At 40.2% G+C, this 22541-nt stretch overlaps 1 protein-coding gene across 11 annotated transcripts in view; it reads right to left on the reverse strand.

Moving 5' to 3' along the window:
• Fat3 (FAT atypical cadherin 3) overlaps positions 1-22541 on the reverse strand; it is a 591431-nt gene that overhangs the window by 499320 nt on the left and 69570 nt on the right. The gene's annotated exons all lie outside the window — the stretch shown is intronic.

Here is a 22541-nt window from a genome sequence, read left to right on the forward strand (position 1 = left end):
AGGACTTGGAGGAAGAGGCATCAGGACTAGCATATGAAAGGTATCATCCACAGAGGCAAATCCCAATTCCTATACCACTACGTATTCATGAAAAAATGAGTACAAAAAAATTGCAGCATGAGAGATGGCATGTGCCTAGAAAGAACCTAATAAGAAGCATCATGATACTGGTAGCCAGGTGCTCCTTTTGGGTTCTGTTGCTGTTGTTTTTGTTGGTGATAGTGGTAGTAGTGGTTTTGTTCTGCTATTGTTTTGTTTGTTTGTTTGTTTGTTTGTTTACTCCAGGACTCAAGGACCTGGAAATATCAGCAGGTGCCATCAGAACTCTGATTTAGCCCTATAACAAGCAACCATGTATCTGAGAACATTCTGAAACATAAACCACAAACAATCTCTCTGTATTCCCAGGGAAGGTAAAAAGGGCAAAATGCCTTGCTCATAGTCAAAGATCAGAGAATATTTGAGTCAAGATTGCTCTGCTAGATTCCTGATGGCCCTGAAAGATAATTGTGAGGACATCAGCTAATGAAGGAAAGAAAGAGAGAGAGAGAGAGAGAGAGAGACAGACAGACAGACAGACAGACAGACACAGAGACAGACAGACAGAGACACACAGAGACACAGAGACACAGAGACACAGAGACAGACAGAGACACAGACACAGAGTCATAGAGAGAGAGAGACACAGAGACACAGATATATACAGAGACACAGATAGAGACAGACAGAAACAGAGAGAATCAGAAACAGAGAGAGAGAAGAGAGTGAGATTGCAGCTTCTTTAGTGACAGCAAATTCTGCAGTCATGAAATCTAGAAATGCATGTTTCTGCGTATATGAATTCTTGTCATGTTTCAGTATATATGAAGACCTGACACATTTCAGAAACATTTTGGTAAACTGTCTTCTCACCTTTGGATGTCGAAGGGTCTGTGTGATCACCTTGAAGATAATTCAGTTCCTGGCCCCTTTAGGTTTTAAGATACAGAGTTTGGTTATATAGCCATATCTATGCTAGCCTCAGCCTCACTATGTAGCTCGGTCTGGCCTTGAACTTCATGCCTTAGACCTTCAAGTATTAGGACCACAGGCAAAAGGCAGCATGCCAGCTGATGATTCCACTTTCTATGTTCTTTGTTCCTCTTCCCACTTATGCTTTAAGTGCTTTGGAAGTGCCTGTGACTTTTCTCATGTGAAGGATTCCCAACATTCAATTGCAGACATGGGAAGCACAAAGTCATTTTAATGTTTGGCTTTAAGAGCTTGCTTGATTTCTGGTAATAGAGAAAAATACATTCAAATGAAGTTGCAGTTTATTAAGCACAGCTAAAGGCTCCCTATTTATCACCCAGCCAGCCAGCTTCTTTCCTCCCCAACATTTATCACTGCAGAAGCAGTCTAGTTTTGGACTCACTGATAGGTAAGGACCCCGAAGGCTCAGCAAAGCTAACAAGCTAGAAGGGAGAGGGCTTCTGCTTTACTTTAGGGGGCTTTGTTTTCTTTGTCATTCAGCAGTCTTTTTCCCCCCAACCCATTTAGGACTCCTTGTCTAAAGCTCACAAGCTTCACAAAAGAGCTGGCAACCATTACCCTGTGTGTACAGTCTCAGCTGAAAGACAAAGGAAGATAGGTGCCTGGCAACAGGAGCACAGCAGGAAGAATTTAAGTTGGCCCCAGTGTTCAGAAGCTGAACTTAAGCCAGAGAGTCAATAGCAGCAGTCTTCTCCCAGAAACCCCTTGACTCCTCAGGGCTCTGCTGGCAGGGGCTTTAAGAGAAAAGGTGCAAACAATCCTTAAAAATGCATAATGCTGACAGCATTGGTGCCTGTTGTTGAGGAATTGCCTGCTAAGATGCACTTCCTCTCACATCCTCCAATGTTGAGGTTTTGGAGGCAAATGGGATGAGCTAGGTCCTTGGAGCAAGAAGATCACAATGTAGACAGAGGCCAGAAAGATGCTCATTTCTGTGTCTACATAGACCACTAGCTCCACGATGAAGAGAGGTGAGACTTTCTGACAACCCAACTTGGATTCAAGCATTTTGACTTTGTCGTTTTCAGAAGTAATCCAAATAAGCAGAAATTCTGATGGGATCATTAGCCCCAGCTCTCCGATCACAGGTAACCTTGGAGTGTTCTGGTTATCTATGATCCTCAGTAAACCTCTGTTTACTGCCCTGTATGTGCTGATCCTTCTGACAGCTGTCCTCCAGGATACAATATGGCCTTTGCCTTCTGGAACTCTGCTCACCACCCTCCCCTTTGCCATCCAGAATATGTCATTCAAATTTCCTTTCTTATGTCACACTCCTTAAAAATGTATTTACAATACCACCTGCTTCAGGGTACCATGATGCCATGTAAAAATTTTATTGGCAGCAGAGGAAACTTTACCTATACCAAAAAGATATCCAAAACTGGTTCCTAACCATCTATATGACCAACACATTTTATAATATCTGCCATCTGCACAGTTTTTCAAATTATTCAGGTTAATTTTCACTAGCTTTTCCACAGCCAATGTTTAAGTAGGATTCAATTCCCCTAGCTGCAGTGACAGTAACTGAAGGTTAAATGCCTTCAGAGAAACCCAGTTGAAAGGCCTGGGATGACTATCTCACAACATAAGCCACATTGTCACAGACTATTGTCTTGGCTGCTCTGTTACACTGCTTGTCTCTGTTCATTTTATTCTGTCTCATTTAGAAATTAAGTTCCATCACGTGTGTGAATACTGAATTAGGAAAAACAAGATGTATTGATCCTAGCACTGTTCACACGTTCAGGCACTAACTCCTAAAAATTTTTTGCTGTGGACCAGGGGAGTTATGCACTTCTCTTTGCATAGATGGAGAAATTGAGGCTCAGAACGACTTCCAGTGTCAGATGAATGCTGCAGACTGGATAACTCACATGAAAAACTGGCTCAGCCAGGGACTTGTCAGACCACAGCGAACTTGTGGAAGGGAGAACATGAAGCAAGCATATGGGGCTCTGGGCTCTCATTTCCTCTTTTATGGCTACTAATCCCATTCAGAAGCCCTTCACTCGAGTCTGCACAGTATCTCATATTGTCTGCCAATGGCCCACATACCCTGCCCTCCCAGGCTACACAGTATCTCATATTGACCATCAATGGCCCACATGCAAATACAAATACTATCAGCTGTGACTTTGGAGAGGAAGTTTCAATCAGAACAACTCAGGAGAACACCATCAAGCCGAGCTCTGCCACAGTTCAAGACAGCGCATCAATACACAAGGGAATACAGTTCATAGATGTAACTTCAACTTGTAGCTGCTTGGTGGAAAGATTAATCTTGGGAAACGTATTCTGAAAGAGTTTTATCTCAATATGATGTGCACCGTATATATGTTTAGTTATCCCATTCAGACAGATATAAGGCCCAGGACAGGGCAGAACGTGAGCTGCTCTCACAGCTATTACATAGAACTTTTGGGACACCTGCATCCTTTAACTCCTTTCTTCCTTCTGTCCACAGAGCTGCAGGTCATTTTAGGGATCTCAAAATAGATCACAAGGTAGTAAGTGAGCAGTTCTGATGTTACACATCTCAAATTCCAGCACTAAAATTGCTGAAGTAGGAGAATCATGAGTTTATGTCCACACTGGGTCACACAGTCAGATCTAACAAAACAAATGAATGAGAACAGATCATAAAATTCAGCTTTCACGGTTCAAAGGAAGGTTTGCTGATGTAAGTACTATCTCTGTGCAGCTTTTGTCCAGCCCCATCTGCCTAACTTCATCTAATATGATGATTCTATTGTCTAAATATACCATGATGACTTGTGTTATAGTCACATTCTGCATTAGCAGCTAAGAAAACCAAGCTATAAAAGCCCAAATATGTTCTGCTGTATCCCTCTGAACCTCCCCTTTCTTGTGGGAATCTGCCCCTCAGCTGAAGTAGCTCGAAAGGAACTGGATCACGTGACCCTTTCCTCTTATGAATCCCCAGTCATAAGGAGACCAGTCCAAAAGTATACTTGAGGGGATATAAACAGGAGTATGCTCTGTTGACACCTTCCGAGATCTCAGTGGGGAGCTTTGAACAGTAGATCATCAGTTTACCCACGTGACTATCGATCATGCTGGGTATAGTACATCAGTTTACCCACGTGACTATCAATCATGGGTCACTAGAAATTCTATGAGGAAATTTTGTGTCTTCCTTTCCGAAAATAACTAATCTTGGAATTTTACCACGAGTCCTGCTTGGGAATGAACCTAAAAACAAAAATTAATCAGCATACATAACCAAAGTAAAGAAAGTTAAGAAAGAGGTGCAAGAGAGAGGGGGGGGGGAAGAGAGAGAGAGAGATGAAAGGAAATGAGAGAGAAAATAAGAAGGGGTGGGAGATTAGAAGGAAAGTAGAAAGGAAGGAAGGAAGAAGGTTGGCTGCTCAAAAGATATGATAATTCCACTGTAACCTAAAACTTTCTAGCATCACTTGTTATTCTAGGGTCCATTATGTCCATTATATTGATAAAATAATAATATAGCATCTAGGTAGATTTGATATAATGTAGACAGAATGGAGAGGCTGGCAGAAGGTGAGTAGTAGCATTTTGAGGCAGAAGACAAGTCTGGGTTTGGAATGGGAGTTGACAGTACTAAAAAATGCCTAGACAGAATGAAGCAAAAAAGAAAGAAAGGGGTAACTGAACCAAACCCTCAGTGGAGCAAGAATAGAGAATGAATTGGAGCCTGGCAGTGTCCAGTGTAGATCTGCCAGAATAAAATCCTCAGTGTCCTGGGTTCCACACTGTCTTCTGTGGGGAGGAATAAGAGATAGTTGGAAGCATCTCTTCCTCTCCTCCTCTCCCCCCTCCTCCTCCTTCTCTCACTCTCTGTCTGTCTCTGTCTGTCTCTGTCTCTGTCTCTGTCTCTCTCTCTGTCTCTCTGTCTCTGTCTCTGTCTCTGTCTCTGTCTCTCTCTCTCTCTCTCTCTCTCTCTCTCTCTCAGAAACAGCACACACAAGTCCTCCAGTTATCTTGAAAAGATGCACACTCTGAAGTGAGATGAATACAATCAGTTTAGAAGTTCAAGTGACCCAATAGCTGCTTTGCTTCACTGGTGAAAATATTCTCAGGCTAAACAACTTCCTCCAATTCAAAACCCAGTTCCCAGAAGACCAAGTAGTCTAAAGCCCACTGCTTCAGTGACTGGGGGATCAGCAATTCTGGAGCTCATTCAAGGGCTCCAGGGATAGGGATGGATGTACCCAGGAAAGTGGTGAAGTATATACACACTAGTATTTTTAAGTGTTTTCCTGGCTGTCATGCAACGTAGAGTTTGCTTTCCAATTTTTCTGAGATACTCTCTTCCTGAGTAAGAGCACACCAGTGTGAGCAGCAGCAATTGCTCACAGCTCTAGCCTTTCGAGCTGTCTGACCTACTTCTGTCCATTCTCTGCTTCACTCTGCTTAACTATAAAGAACTTCAATCCTCTGATTCCATGGTTGTGACTCCTGACTTTGCAAGTAGGGGAAAATAGAATAATAAAAGGAGATCTCCCATTCAGCCTAGATGCCTTTTAATATGGAGTCTACAGAAGTCTTAATTCTTTTTCATGAGGAAAGAAAGAATGAGAAAAAAGTCACTAACAAGATGCATGATAAACAAAACATCCTTGGATATTAATAAATATAATTTTAAAAGAGACTTCACTGCATTCGGAATTCCTTCAACTCATACCCAAGCCTATTTCACCTTGAAAAATGACCAGGTGAAATAAAAAGGCCTTCAGTTTTGTTTTCTTACCATAATACTAGGGTAAGAGAACATCTGAGTTTTGCTGCTCCAGTGAATGCTAAGTCCAGAAACCTCTATTCGTGTAAATATTGAAAAATTATTATTGAGAATGAAACAAACCACACTCAGATGTGTACCATGTTTTCCCTCATATACTGTAGATAGAAATGTAAATATTTTTATGCGTACATATGTGTATACCACATATGTATGATGTATGTGAAAGTAGATAGGGAAGAATGGGAGGCAAGGGGGACATCTAATGGGAGAGCAGAGGACAAGGAAGTGGAGTGTGATGTGTAACATGAAAGAAGAAAAAAAAACCATTTGTGAGTGGAAGGAAACCAGCCAAAGGACTAGGGAGAGAGGAGGAGAGGTGGGAGATCATCTGGGGGACGTGAAAAAGAACAAAGGAAAATGATGTAACTGCATGAACATGAGTGGCAGATAGAAGGCCCCTTCCATCTTCTCTCCTTCTTTTCTTGAATATGGTAACTGTTTTGCAACCAGGTAAAGGGGAATCTAAGAGAATTACAAAAACAGTGGCTGTACTATACCTACGCTTTAGACCACTGCCAGACAAGTGGGTTAGGCAAGCCCCTTGTAGGCCGCTACGGAAGGCCATCAGACATGTTACAAACTATATATAAATAATTTTATATATATTCAAGGGGGAAAGATATCTAAAATTGGGGCCCAAGAAGAAGGCTTTGTGAAATGCCATTAAAGCCTGACACCATTAAGTCCAATTTCTAGTCCTCACATAGTGGAAAGGGAAAACCAATTTCCACAAGTGTCCTCTGACATCCTCAAATGTGTCTCAGCACATGTGCATGGACTCATATAAGTAAATGTAATTTAACATTTTTTTTAAAAGTTATGAAATGTCGCACATTTAAAAAAAGAGTCCTTTCACAACACAAGCCTTGCAGCTGCTACTGAGTGTCCACGGTCTGTATCCTGTCCTGAGAGCAGAGATGTGTCCAGTCAGCAACCTTAGCCCACAACCACAGCCCACATGATTCTTTCCCATAGTTTCAAAAAATTGCCCTCTATAGCTCAGAAGGTGAAAAATACAGAGATTAGTACTGTTGGCTCAATAAACATAGAACACTTCTGCGTGCTTGGCACAGCCTGGAATGTTTAACACTGTTTCTTGCTGCACCTTTACAAAACTCTATTTGCTCCAAATCATCTAGCTAGCATACAATCCAGTGTGTTTACTCACAGTACTCAGCATAAGGAGTAAATGCCTCATTTGTATAAGCTAATATGAATATGCTTGGAACCCAAACTCTAGATCTAAGGGTTTAGGTGAGTATAAAAGAAATTCACACTACCCCACAACAAAGAATGGGCTCTAATCTATATTACTGCAATTCCTAAAGGTATGTCATGTTCCTATGTCCCAACAAACATCACACACATCATCTTAGCCCCTTGTCAAATTGGAGTTAAGGGAAGGAATGATTGCCAGATCATATGTACATATATAAAAGAAAATATAAAAAAGCAAAATCAAGAGAGGAGGAGAAGGAGGAGAAGGAAGAGGAAGGCAAGCCATTGTTAGACTTGATAAACAAGCCCAGGGTTCTGACATGAGAGCACACATCAACTCAGAAACCTCTGCCTTTCTCAGAAAAGATCTCATCAAAGCATCTCCAGCCACAGTGAGGGAATGTTTGAGAGCAGGGTGTTTTCACTGTTCTCTGAGGAATAAGTGCTCTCTTTGATCTTCTACTACCTGCTTAGAGTTGTCTCAGCTAGCAGGTACATCAGAAAGACCATCAAGTCAAGCTGGTTGACATCTTATCTTAGTAATTTCACACACTACATGTAGGAACTTCACCTGCTCTGTGTGTCAAATGACAGTCCCTAGAGGATGTTCAGATTTCAGAAGTATCTCCCTGGAGAATTGGACCACATATAACATGGTTAAAGAGAGTCTTAAATGTTATCACTTTAAGGGTTCTGGTTCAAGAATACCTCAACAGAATCATATTCCAAGTCCTGGTATAAGTAAGCATTTTGGGAAAATGTCCCAGGATCTTAAGGAGGTTCCAGCTTATAGCAATATTTGTAGAAATTGGCCTTTTTTAGCATACATGCAGTTCAATAGAATCAGCCATGACATGAGTACCACTAGTTCCCTGGTATAGTCCTCTATTACCTTTGGACCTTCAGACAAGTCTTACACCTAAATAGAGTCCCTATTTCAACAAGATTTTAGTTACTACAGACACATCTTCAAAGGCCATTCATGAACGTTTATTCTTGAAGCATCTGGAATTAAACCTCAGCCAGAGTTGTCTAACAGGAGTCTGATGTGATTTACATTATCTTCAAATGACTTAATTGGGTAGAAATTCAAACAGGACTGTAGCCATAATATAAAACTGCAAAAGTTGAAAAAGCCTGGCAAAGTTTAATCCAGAGGAAACACACACACACACACACACACACACACACACACACACACACACACACAACACCAAAGGCACAGAAGAAGACCATCTTTCCATTCCTGGAGAAACAGTCACTTTCTCCTTCTCAAACTCAGAGAAGCTCCATGGGTGGCCACTTCCTGACTCATTGGTTGGTCCTTGAGAGATGGGACACCAAGTTTACCATTCACTTGTCTAGTTCTCAGTTTGACCTATGCTAAGATCATGAGTTTCCACTATACCATGAAATATTGAAGGGTTTGTGGTTTGCAATATACTTCACAAAGTATTTTGAAAGGCAAAGATGACTTTCCCTAAAGCCCCCTGGAGGCAGCAGGAGATTAATAATGACCCTTCTTTCCCTTTCTTTCTGGATCAACTTCCTGGACAGGTGAGGCCATTTGTACTGAATAAATACAAATAAAGCATTGGCCTTTTAAAACCAAAGAATTATGTTTAAAGCTTGAGAAGGCAGAAATCACTTAGAAGAAAATACTCTGGACCAATTTGTTCAGCGTCTCCTGGCATGGTCAGACTTCTTTCCCTGGGTCTTCTGTAAGTCAAACATGTTGTCATGTAACTGTGGAACTTCAGAGAGAGAAAAAAGCTGTGGAAAACATGAGCACTCTAAAAAGATATCAGGTATCACAATTTAGCCTTGAATGTGCAGTGACAACCATGAAGGAGCCAATAGACATTTGTAACAGATGCTGCCCTAGCAAAGACACTTGATAATTAGGAACATCTGAGAGCATGACTTCATTTATGTATTGCTCAAGCACACTTTCCAGGTGTCAAGGGCTCTGAAGAACAAACTCTTTGCTCAACCAAACCATCCACATCTCTTCCTGCAAAAGCCTTTTACTAGAGCCTGAAGCAAATAGAGTTAAACAATAGGAACAACAAAACCCAAAGACTGACCAACCAACCAACCAACCAACCAACCAACTGAACAATCAACAAACCAATCAACCAACCAACTGAACAATCAAAAAACCAATCAACCAACTGACTAACCAGCCAAGCAACAAACCAACCAACTAACCAACCAACCAACTGAACATCAACAAACCAGTCAACCAACTGACCAACCAGCCAACCAACCAGCCAACCAACCAACCAGACAATCAAACAAAAACCAACCAAACAAACAAACAACTAGACAAACAAGAGCCCCTGCAACCTCAAGCAATGTGGCAGATCTATAAGTATTTAGCTACATCAGAAAAACTTTAGAAAAATCTACTAGGAAGAAAATAAGAAACTGTCTTAAACCAAACCAACACCATCACCAAAGAAGAGTGGTACAAATCTCCATGTCTACATGTCCAGGAGAAAAGGAAGGGAACCATTTTGCTCTTGCAAACTCCTGATTTTATTTATTCATTCATTTTCATGTAGACAGCTGCAAATACTTCTTTCCAATAAGGCTAAGTAATTGGAACACTCTAGAATCCTGGCCATATTTAAATGGATTGAATATGATGTCAAGACTCAGAATAACTCTTCCCGAGGCCCCAAATCTATCATCTTCATTGTGGCACAGCCCATATATTGAGTGATATGTATGGACAACATGACAAGGAACTGAGTTTTGAGGGGAAGACGGTGTGGTCAGCCACTCAGTGACTCCTGGGTTTCTGCTCTCCTCTAGGATGAAAAGCAAAGCAAACCTCTTGGAAAGGCAGTGATTCCAAATATGACTTAAGCATTTTTATTTCCTCAAAACAAAACAGAAAGTAAAAAATATGCAACTCCAGCAGCAATTTATTTTCATGTGCACTTTTAGCTTCATTGTAAAAGACATTTAGAATATTTATTGACAATTTGGTTGTATAATTTTCCAAGACTAACTTAAGCAGTTAATTGTGAAGTAGTCAAAATGCGAACACTCTCCAATTCAACTAGTTAAGCATGGGTAGCGGAGGGCATATTTCTGGCATGGTACTGAGAGAACTATTGTTGATAGAAAGCCTTTTTACTTTTTTATTTTAGCCAAAGCAACTAATACATATGCATTTGGTATATATTCTTCAATAACCAAGGGTTAAAACTGCCAAAGAGCATCTTATCTCAGGACACAGGCTGTTTATATGTCCTGAACCCTCATCTTCCTACAGCTAAATGAGACCTCCTATGCTTTCCTAGTATCTACTTCATACTTCCTAATTTCATCTTCCTAGGGTCATCCAGTCATAACTGTGCTTTGCTCAAGACATATCTGGCAGAGCAGGCTCTGGAGAGGCTTGGAAGGCCATTCAAGGGAGTACTTCCTGTTCATTGTTTTACCTGAGGATTAAATTTTTTTTTCATGATAAACCCTTTCGGAAATCCTCTAATGATCTCATCATTTTTGCATGGTATAAGAGAGAAGGTTTAAAATAAAGCATTTCACTTGAGATCAATACATTATTAAAGATTTTATCACAAAGTTCATTTAATACAATTTTAATAATATTCATTATGTATGAAGACAAATTTCAACTTTCGCTCATGTATAAGTAATATACTCTGTTTAATTTACTTCGAATTTATTTTATAAGAAGAATTGTAGTTTGTCTATGATTAAAATTTGAAAGAGCATTATATCAGATATTATTTATTTACCTAGGATCAAGTACATATTAAAATATTCCAACTAATCAATATCTTATCAAATATAAACTTGATTTTTGATGATAGAAATATATGACTCACACATACTTAAAAATTAACTATTCTTCCATTTCCACCATTCCAGGATTTAATTTATAACCTATTGACAACCACAGACTGCATGGATAATATTTAATCTCGATGGATTAGAGAGTGAATGAGATAGAATAGGCATTTTGTTTTGCATTTCTTACAACCTGATACACAGTATTAGCATGTCGATCAGCTCAGCTTGAAACTATCCTCAAGACAATCTCCACAGCATCAGTGTGAAGGTCACTTTTGAAGATTTTGTCACTTTCATTGGTACTTCCATGTTTCTTATGATTTCTCAACCCAAAATCTATTAATGTAATATATCATGCATCTTTATGCGTAAAAGATCAATTTGAGTATGTAGATCACACACAGCACTATGCTGACAGGTGACCGAACACATGCATATGACCTTCCCTCACTATATGATGGCTATGGCCAGAAAGATTTCCAGGTAAAATGTTTAGTGAAGAAGTTGGAGAACTAAGTGAAGAACTAACTAAAGCTCCTGATTGTGTGGCCACAGAGATAACACACAGGGACACTGCTGCAGCCTTAGCATAACTCTAGCCTACCGCCTGCCAACAGTATCAATACCAGACAAAGTGAGGCTCAATGCCTTGGAAAAATTCTGAAGGACAGCTTTAGAGATAAAATAAGCAATCATCCAGCAGGAAGTGACCAGGGGTTACGCTGAGTCCTATAGACTGTGACTCTATGTGGTTAGAGTCTCCGGGGGCTATGGATATGATTCAGTGGATAAAGGTTTCAGAAAACAGGTGAAAAACAAGTTCATATTTCCAGCCCCCATTTGAAAAAGCTGGGTGAACCACCTGTGGACCACCTCTAAACATAACACTTGTGATATGGACAAGCTACAACTGAATCAGGGAGCTCTCCATTCAGGTAAAACACCCTGCATCAATATATAAACTGCAGGGTATCAACAAAGACCCTCAACTTCAACTCTCGGCCCCTAATATGCACAGACACACAGATACTTCACCCATGTATACAAAGAATTAAAGAGAATAATAAAGACAGAATCATAACAAAATCATAGATCCAGTCTTGAGGCCTACAGTAACAGAATAAAATAAGTATACAGTATATAATTTTCTGTAATACTCAGAAAGATTAAAATTCCTTTTCCTTCTACCAAACCAGGCCATCCAGTTTTTTCTTTCAAAACCTTAGCAATTTTTATAGAGTTTTTTTTATTTTGTTTTGCTTTGATATCAATGCCTGGAATCGAATTTAAGGCCTTCAACATGTCAGGCAAATGTTCTCCTACTGAGCTACAACCATGGCGTTTTTGTACATATGAAAATTACCAAGTCTGGGTTTGTCAAATGATGTTTCATATCATTACAGGCAGGGTAACATTGCCATATTCTCCTCTGAAACTTAGAATCAGTTAAAATAATTTAATTTAATAATCTCTTAATTAGTCAAAACCTACAAAAATTCTTAGCCCCTAGTTAGAAAAAAATACTATATTAGAGAAAAGCTACATGTGTTTTGTACATGTATAGAAAAAGACACTAGGAGATGGTAAATGTGCTTGGCATCTACTCTTTAAGTGTCCATTATTAAGAATCAGTTGTCATTACATTAGCAAAGCATTCTTTTCTGCAAGTGCATTTGTGTTTGCCCGCATGTATGGCTGTGTGAGGGTGTTGGGTGCTCTGGAACTGGAATTACAGACCGTTGTTAGCAGCCATGTGGAAGCTGGGAATTGAACCTGGATCTTCTGGAAGAGCAACCAGTGCTGGTAAACACTGGGCCATCTTTCCAACCCCAAGCACAGGCATTTAAGAAATTATATATGCTCTAAAATGTCATGCAATAAAACTTAACAGCTCATTAGATAGACTAGGTTTGGGGATACCACAATCCAAACATTGTTCATAACGTCTATTTTCAAAAGCAAGAAGCTAATAACATGGTAGAAAAGGGTGACATGTTTGGAATGGTTGGAACCTACATGAATACTAAAGCCAAGATGACAGTTTATCTTGTTAAATGTCCTAGAATTTGTTGGGAAGATGGCATAGAAAGGGATGTAAGTTACTGTGAGTTTACTGTTCAGTGGTGGGAAGCATGCTCTGCATTTTGATAGAAAGTTGTTGAACCAAATAAACATGGCTGAGGCTCATAACATGGACATGGGTACTGTTGTGGCATTCCTGTGTGAAGGTGCAGCTGTGATTTCTATGTCACGTCTTAATAGATCTCCATAATCAGAGCTTTGGTGATATGAGGTAGGGAATGTTGTGAACCACTGCAGAATCTCAAAATTTTTCAAGACTGTTTAAACCATGAAAGGTACCACAAGAAAGAATCTTCGAAGGGACATATACATGTTTTGGTCACAGACCAACCCTTAGTCTGTGGTTGAGGTCTTGGTTGGTAAACTAGGGGCACCTGGGAACCTTCTGAGTCATTTAGGATAAATATTTCTATGCAAGAAGCACATTTCTTCTGTTTAAAAAGATGAAGCTAACCCAAAATTCACAGACAGAAAGAATGTTTTCGATTAACTGTGTTTTCTCCACATGTCACTGTGAAGCTTGTGGGACACTTGGACTGGCACTCACAAAAATTTTCAAGGCAACTGCTCTTAGTATTATTGATACAGAAGTCAGTTCCTGTTTTGTATGATAGAAAATAAATTGCGAACTCCAAGAGTCTTTGAAAGATAACATATTTTTAGGAACTAGGGAATCTCTAGATTCCAGGTTTCTCAGAATATATGTAGAACAATAAGTATGCTTTGCTCTTTTCCAAATTCAACAGAAGATAAAGAGGGAAACACTGCCATGAGTCATTCTTATCCAGTAAGCTTGGCAAAATCTGAGAATCCTTTAAGATATAGCATTCGGTGGTGAACTGTGAAGGCCCACTATGAACTTGACAATCTTGCACAGTTATCAAGGCCACATCATTTATACTTCAAAGGTGAGTCTTTTGAACACAACTATAGGTGTGTCTGTAAGGAATTCTCCAAAGAAAATTTGATTTTCTGGACTCTGAATAACCTGGTCTCTTGAGGGAGTCCTATCTAATGGGACATCTCGGCAGAAATGGGAAGAAGAACTATCACTGGGGTATGTCTTTGGGGAGAACATCTTGTCCTGCTTCCTTCTGATGCCCCTTCCTGGGGTTCTCAGCTGCCTTGATGTGAACTGCTCTGATTTACCATGCCCTCACCACCATGAAGGACTGTTGCCTTTGAAATCTTGGGCACTTTGTGACATACAGGAACACACAGGTCCATCTAATGTAAAGAAGCTAGTGACAATGGTGGAGTTAGTGTGAAGAAGGACAGATCTGAAAACCTAGAAGCTACTCCATTTAAACTCGAGGAATCCTGATCAGAACATTTTAATCATGATCAAAAAAAATAATAATAAAACATTGTCCATGTAACCTCTTGGATTTTGGATCTAGATGGTTTCATAGCTCTGCTCAAAGTTGATTCAATATGGAGAAACCAAGTATAATTTTCTTCCATCACTGTGTTCCTTAAGTGACCCAAGCAATATGTCCTTTTGAAAAAAGTTGTTCCCACATGTTGATTAAAATATAAATTTATTTATTTCTCTATAGAGAAATAAATAAAATAAGCTGACTTAAATGGTCTATTTAAACATATATTCTTCATTTATGACTCATGAGATGGACTCATAAATAGAGAACCACACATCACACACTGAGCAACAGCAGCCTTAGGAGAAAATGTCATCAAGAGATGTTGGGCTCCAGCAGAAAATCCTACTCCTTACCAAATAGACCCTGAAAGTAACAAGCTCCTGCAGAAATAATGTGGAGTCTTTATAAACAAAATAAATGCTCAATTGGCTTCCAACTGTAGGAATCCAAGAGTGTCATTAAATAGTTTTGAAATCCAAGCCCAAATTTTTCTATAAAATACATATCTACTAGTATTCATGTCTAGTTGTTTTAGGGGAGCAAGGTTGAAAAGCAAAACCTTAAGATCTATATATTCCTCAATTAGTTCTTATAGCTAAGATTCCATTTATCTATGGTTCTATTTATATTTGAATTCTGAATGGCTATTTGTGTCTATCAAACTAACTGGTCAACAGATGTAACTGTCTCTACTCCACTAATAGTGCCTAAGCACTCCCCACTGTTCTGATTACTAATGTGCTCTGCAATTTTTAATTGGCAAGTCTTAGGAAGATCACAGATACAGTTCCCAAAGTTTACAGGCATCTTTGAAAAGATGGCCTGTGTCTACTACATCTCTTCAAGGGCAAAAGAAAATTGTAAATAATGGAAACATGTAATTAAAGAAAGAGTTTGATTGTTTTTCCTTTAAGACAATGAAACAAACATTCTATATACAGGTATAGATTGCTCTGATTGCTTTTCATTCAAATATTAAAAACAAAACATTCCAGAGGGTTCTAATAAGATAAGCTACAGAAGTCAAGAAAAAAAAAAAAACGCTCATTTCAATCTTCCCTCAAGACCCAATTAGTTGGAAGGCTTAGAAAAAGAACAATGCACCAATTCTTCGCAGCAACAAATTACTGAAGCCCTTACCTTTCAGTCAGAGTAAGTGACAGATAAGAGCGTAATAAACTCAGCAGGCAAGCCTGCACAGGCAAGCCTGCACACTTCTCAGGGAACTCCTCATGCGGTCCCCAAAGAACTGTGTGTCAGAACTCCAGCTTGCCTGATCCATCTTTCCTTCACTGTCTGGATAACAAGAAAAGACTCAGGCAAGAAAACTATGATTTCCCTTTCTTAAAAAACTTGTCCTAGAAGAAGAGAGAAGAAAGTTGGGAGGAAAAATGGAGAGGGTCGTGATAATCACTCTCACGTAAAGTGTTAGCTGTGAACTCGTCACCAAGCAAAGAGCCCCTAAGTTTGAATAGTACTGCTTCCAACTCCTGAGCCTGCCCTACTCTTGTCTCTCAAGAGGAGAAGAACGTGTGGATCTTTCTGTCTCTCCCCCTCTCTTTCCTTCTCTCCCCTTTTCTCCCAGAAAAAGATGAGCTTTCTCCATCTCCCTTTCTCCCCCTTTTTCTCTCCCTCCATGTCTCTTTCTCCCTCTTTTCTCTCCCTCTCTCCTTTTCCTTCTTTGTCTTTCTCCCCCTCTCTCTTTCTCCCTCTAGCTTTCTCTCTCTAGCTTTCTCCCTCTTTTTCTTCCTCTTTTTCTTCCTCTTTCTCCCCCATCCTCCTCTCTGTACACATGCATGTGTGTGTAAGAAAGAAGGAAAGCATGCGTCAATGTATGGCTGAAGAGAGAAAGGTCTGAAGAGAGTGGAGTGTGGGAATGAGCTTCAGAACAATGAGGCTAGGACTGTGGAGGCCTGCATTCTGGGACCAGGACTGTGGAGGCCTGCATTCTGGGACCAGGACTGTGGAGACCTGCATTCTGGGACAGCGGGTTTTCAAAACAAGGATTCATAGCTTTGTAGGGAAGGCTTGTAGTGACACATAACACAAAACATGCAATTGAAAGGAGAAAGAAGATACAAACTGAGATGGCCACACTACCAGGGGTCAGCGATCCAGATAGTAAAGACTCTTGGATTTCATTTTTATGTAGCCTGTGGGCTTACCTCCCTCCTTGCTAGGATGTTTTTCATCCCAGGGGTGCTGAATTCCAGAGAACCCAATTAACCTCAGACTTGGCCAGCTCCCTGGTATGATAAATATGAAATAAGCTCCCTTTTTCAGCACCTCAAAATAAAAGTACCTGCTTAAGTTTGTGTCTTCTGAAAAGTGACAGCCTAGTGGTGTGTCTGGAGGGGACACCCAGACATCAGACAGGAAGTAGGGACATTAAGGGAATGATTTGAGAATCTGTTTGAGACCTTCAGTTTGAAGGGAGCTTTCCTTCCCCACACCTGCAGGTCTTCCTGGCCCATTGGCTCTCACTCTCAGGCTTTTTCTAGGTCAGCTTGACTATTGAAATGACTTAATCCTAGTGCTTTGTCAAATGATAGACTGGAAGACAATCTAGAGAACATTCTCAGGGAAGTGCAACCTTGTTTCCTTCCATAGTGAGTCTTCCTTCCTTCCTTTCTTCTTTCCTTCTTTCCTTCCTTCCTTTCTTATTTCCTTCCTTCCTTCCTTCTTTCCTTCTTTCCTTCTTTCCTTCCTTTCTTCCTGCCTTCCTTCCTTCCTTTTCCACTCACTGGTTCTAATTCTGTTTCATTATCATATAACAAGTTTGTCATAACCCAGAGATAAAGCAAGGCCACAAGCAGCACAGGATTATTTACATAGTTATCTCTTCATTATAAAAATGAGATGGCTCTACTGCAGCCTTTCTCAGCTCTTCACAGCATCTTATTTTCAGTAGGACTAATTTCATCTGGCGTACACCAATTTCTAGACCTGGGCTTCGCATATCTCTGTCTCTGTCTGTCTCTCTGTCTCTCTGTCTCTCTGTCTCTCTCTGTCTTTCTCTCTCTCTCTCTCTCTCTCTCTCTCTCTCTCTCTCACACACACACACACACACACACACACTAGAAAGGACTTGAAAGCAAATACCATGCTTTTCTTATTACAGTTCTAATCCTCTGGTTTCAGAAATATGTGACTAGAAATAAAATGTTCATGATAAGCTCAGAGCTTCGATAGGAAGCACACATCCGGCTACATCATCACCATCTGATAAAATTGTTAAAGATTAAATTTCCATAAGAATAAGCCCAATTTAAAATTTTTGTAAAATAGGAGATAACTAATTCCCACAGTCAGTAAAGGTCTTAAAGAGTTAAGACACAGAATCTGAAAGTCTGTATTTAAATAATCTTTAAGTAATGACACAGGCAGAGGAAGGACATAAAACTAGTAAGTGCCGGGAACAAGGGGCTGTCAACACTAACCCCAAATTTCATGTTCTTCGGCCTAACTCTTTTATTTAATGCAGATTTCCCTATGAATAATTGCCTCTTCTTGTGGGGTCTGGTACTTTAGCATCTACTCCTGAGGAACTTCTACTGTGAGCTTTTTTGACAGACTCGGTGACCCATGAAGGACCAAGTGCCCAGGACTAGAACTGAGCTGGTAGCTGGCACTTGAATCTGCATTTCACAGGAGAGTCTAACGCTCCCTCTCCAAGCTGCCTCCTCAGCTTCCCTTTCCAGTCTCTCTCCCCAGCCACCCAGAGGCATCCCTTAGGAATAGGGTCACTTGGATGAACAAAGCTGGTCTGACTGATATGGTTGGATACACTATTTTCTGACTCAAGTGAATGGATACACTGTTTTCTAGAAAGCTACTTGTGTCTCCTTTGATTGTATTTCTGCCTGGCTAGGGGGTAAGCCAAATTAAACAAACAAACAAACAAAAAAAAAAAAAAAAAAAAAAAAAAAAAAAAAAAAAAAAAAAAAAAAAAAAAAAAAAAAAACTTCTAAATGTTCCATTTGACTTGTATATCGTGCTTCCCCCCAACCCCCGTGCTGTTCTGGAAATGAGTTGAGGTGTTACTGGGAATGAACTGTCCTTTATGCAGCTCTCCAGAGGGAGAACTCTTTGGCGTGAAGAGCAAATGTGGGTGTTTTCAGGCCTGACGCTAACTCAACCTGGGAAAAGAATATACATGATCAACGTAAATGTAAGTAAAAAGAGATCACTGAAAGAAGCAAACCCTTTCAAAATTTCTGCCTTGAGAATCTGGGGGAGCATTGCTGTAGATGGCCATGTCACTGGACAAGGCTGGATGCCTCTTCCCTGAAAAAAGACCATAGAAGTTTGTAGGAAGTGGCTGACACCTTGAGAAGCTGAAAGAAGAATCACAACGGGGAGGTGCCTATTGTCTGCTTCTGTTTTCTTAGTGGTATAAATGTGTACAGGTAACTCCCCAGACTTGCTCAACCTATTGATTGAGTAAAGCTAATGTCTCTAAAGAAAAGAAGACTTCTGTTTTAAACAAAGTTTAAGCAGAAGAACTATGCCACCAGCTTCTCAGCATTGAGGGTTCAACACGAGAGACCTCCAAACCAGTGCTCACTTCTCAGAAATGCTATCAAGCGTATATATTTATAATGCCCCATGCATGTTATTTTTCTGGCCCAAGATTGAGGACAGGTCCTACATTGAATCTCAATGCCCAGAATCGACCAGCCCAGCAGTAACATGGACATCCATGCACTCACCTTCTGACCACTATCGCTGTACCCATGGCTGCTTCATCTCACCCTTGCCTTACCTCATGTCTAGTTAAGGAAGGATCAAGTTGCTTTGAGTCACTTTCAATCCTGAGATTGGTACCCTCCCAGCTAGGACAGGTTTGACCTCACCTCTCTCTACACTCCTGGGTGCTCAATCAAGACAGCACCCAGAAGTTAGCAATCTCTGCCATTTCACAGCTAGAAACAAACAAGAGACCACTGCAGAGCCCGCATAGCTACAACCTGTTCAACTTAGTTTTCAGTAATGGGAATAATAGGAATAAAATTAATTCTATATGGAAGAAACTTTAGGAGCTCCACACTGTTACCAATATACCTTCCAAGCCAGCCAGTTTTCATCATCTGTTCCTTTCTACTGAGAAGCCAAGACTCTAGCCTGCATACTTGCACCTTGATAAATCAGATTTCCAAGATGCAGAAATCTGAGAGAAGCAAGTGCAGCTATGTGTTTCTAAAGAAGCCACTCTAAAAACTGTCACCCAGAAAAGACAGAGCCCCATCCTCAATGAGGCAAAGATCCAGGCCGGAAAAGACCTGCCTACAGCACTGCTGAGCTTCACAGCCAGAGGCATCAAGGTACAGCTAGCTCAGCTTTGCTAGCCTCTGAGGGCTAGAACCCCATCTGGAGAGGATTAAAGGGAACCTCTTATAAGGCGTATGATCCAGAGAGGATTGAAAACCATATTACACAGTTCCTGTATTTCCTAGATACATATTTTTAAAACACCCTTTCAAAGCTTGAAAACACCAAGCAGAATATGTTGTCAAATCTTTTGGGCTTTCAACTAAAATCTTCATATAAACAAGAAATTCCTAAAACAGGGCCTTGTTTAATTATTTATTATTTGTTTCTAAAACCCTCTAAATTACATTTTAATAGGTTGTCAACACTTTCTCATGGTTTATAGCACAAGCTGCTAAGTTCTTATTCGAAATGAAATGTTTGAGCAATGACTTGATTCGAAGGAACTCATTGATGACTCTTGTTTTTTTTTGTTGTTGTTGTTGTTTGTTTTTTGTTTTTTTTTGACTGTGCACAGCAAATACAGAAGTCTCAAAACAAAAACAAAAGTAGAGAAAGCTCATCACCTAAGCTGCATAATGGGGATTCTGAAATAAACAATTAAAACCTAGTAGAGGATGAGAGCATAAATGGGTATGGGTGGGGTGGGAAAGAGTGGCCTGGCCACTGCACTCAAGGACTTCCAGCAGCTATGGTAATCTGAACAAGGCCTAAACCAGATGGGACCTGTCAATTTTCCAGCCTGCATAGGGGAGAGGCCCTTGTAGATTAACAGGTTCTCTGTGTGGCAAAGTCATTTTCCTCAGAGGTGTAGCCACTGGTAAATCACCCAAACTTCAGTCAACAACCCAAACTGAACTTACCAAAATGAAAGACAAAGTAGGAGTGGACCAACTAGTAAAACAGAAGAACAGCTTGAAAGAGTGTGGTGTGTGTGTGTGTGGGGGGGGTAATTAATTTGATGAAAATATATTGCATACATGCACAAAATTGTCAAAAATGGTTTAAGGTTTAAAAAGTCCTCTTGTTCTTAACTCATTTTAATTGTAACCAACTCAAAGACATTCTAGAGGCCAACATCAAAAAGAACCAAGCTCTAAAATATCTCCACTTGGATAGAAGCATAGAACTCAGTTCTTCAAACACCATGGTTAACTCCAGAGTGCTTCTTCAAAGCCCTGTGCTTCTAGGGGTCTGCAAAGCAGATGATCTCTGATCTGATCCTTCTGGTAACATTTGCAGCCTCTGGGGGCAGAAGGAAAATCATCCTCCATCCCTCAACAGAAGGGAGAGAAAATTCTGAGCGGGAGAGTAAAACCTGCAGACAAAGTGTTGGTGTCACATTCTCCTTCCTGATTCAGAAAGATCACACCTTGGAAAACTAACCCATCCAGCTACAGCCAAAGAAGTACCCTTGACTTTTTCCTTGGGAATCAATGCAAGTTTTAAGCTGTATTAGGAATGCTCTATCTTCCTTGTGGATGGCTATCTGGTGAGCATCCATGAACTGCTGCATCACACTGCAACAGATGCAGGATTCGCTACAAAGTTTCTAATGAGCTTGGAGCCATCTCCATGACTCACACCTCTGACTGGCTCTGCTCATTAGCTGTGCATAGGAATGAAGACAGCACAGCCTGGATCTTTGCTCATTCCTATCATTGTTATTAAGTAAATACCATTTTGGTGAATAAAATTAGACTCAACCCACGTAAGCAAAATGACTTCTTCCCCTTCCTGGAATCTTATTAACATAACACAGCTAGATAATTAATCAGTACCAGGCAATTGTTAAATGACTAATAAAAACAGTGATTAAAATAATAAACTCCAACTTGAGACTATTTCTCATTCAAAGGGGACTCATATGCTTTGTTTGGAATTTTCTACCAGTATGCAGTAGGAAATGCATACAACTACAGAGCCTGTTTATGCACGCAGAAACTTCCTTGCATCTAGAGTGGTCTAATATTCTACCCAGATGACTTGCACTATTTGGTTTTTAGTAATTGTGTTCTTTTCCCCTAAGCTAAATTCAAAATACAAATAAAATGCAATAATGCTAATAGAAAAGGGGGCAAAACAACTTGGCCAAAATAAAAGCTTAGGTAGTAATTACAGTTTGCATCACCACAATAAACTGCTTGAGTTTTCAGCTGACTAAACACCGGTTTGCTTTATTATGGATTCATTCTAAAACAAAGGCTAATGTTTTTGTCTTACAATTCCAGTGTCTTTCACATAAAACCAGTAAGACATTTAAATATTCATATCCAATGCTATTTTAATCTTCATAGAGAATAGTCTACATGTTTTGTTAGGCAGTTCTTACCACTTTAACCTTCCATGAAAAGGCAAATGTCACCTCCTTGTGCTAGAGGTCATGGTACACATGTGCATGTGTGTGTTGGGGGGGTGCATAGGCACATGGGTGTATATTTCCAACCCTAGAGCAGAAGCAGTTGCTGACTCTGGCCTTTCTGTGAGATTCTTCAATGTTCTTCAGAGAAAAGCTACATATTGATGATCCCCAGCTTCTCCATCCCCATGCAAATAGGTGAGAGGTGCAAATTCTACTGCCTGCAGCTTAACCCAGTGAACAGAGAGGCAGCAAGCCAGCTCTAACATGAGATGCACAGAAATGATAGAGTTAGGCACTGGGTGCATCCATCAGTGGGAGCTTTGCTTCACTGAAGTGACTGTAAAATAAATTCTGAGTTCAGTCAGCATAAAGGAACATTGTTATTTAACTGTCTTGTTTGCATCTTCAAGCTGAGACTAAAAGATGGAAGTGAACCCAGTCTACACAAATGCTGGGCCCACTGTCAATCGAGGTTGGCCCTGTGCCTCTTCTCGAACCCCTCTCCCAGACCAGGATGACAAGGAAACAGACAAATAAATATAAGGATGGCTTGCTGGTG

Source organism: Mastomys coucha, unplaced genomic scaffold (assembly GCF_008632895.1).
Source record: "Mastomys coucha isolate ucsf_1 unplaced genomic scaffold, UCSF_Mcou_1 pScaffold23, whole genome shotgun sequence".
In the NCBI taxonomy this organism is placed as follows: Eukaryota; Metazoa; Chordata; class Mammalia; order Rodentia; family Muridae; genus Mastomys; species Mastomys coucha.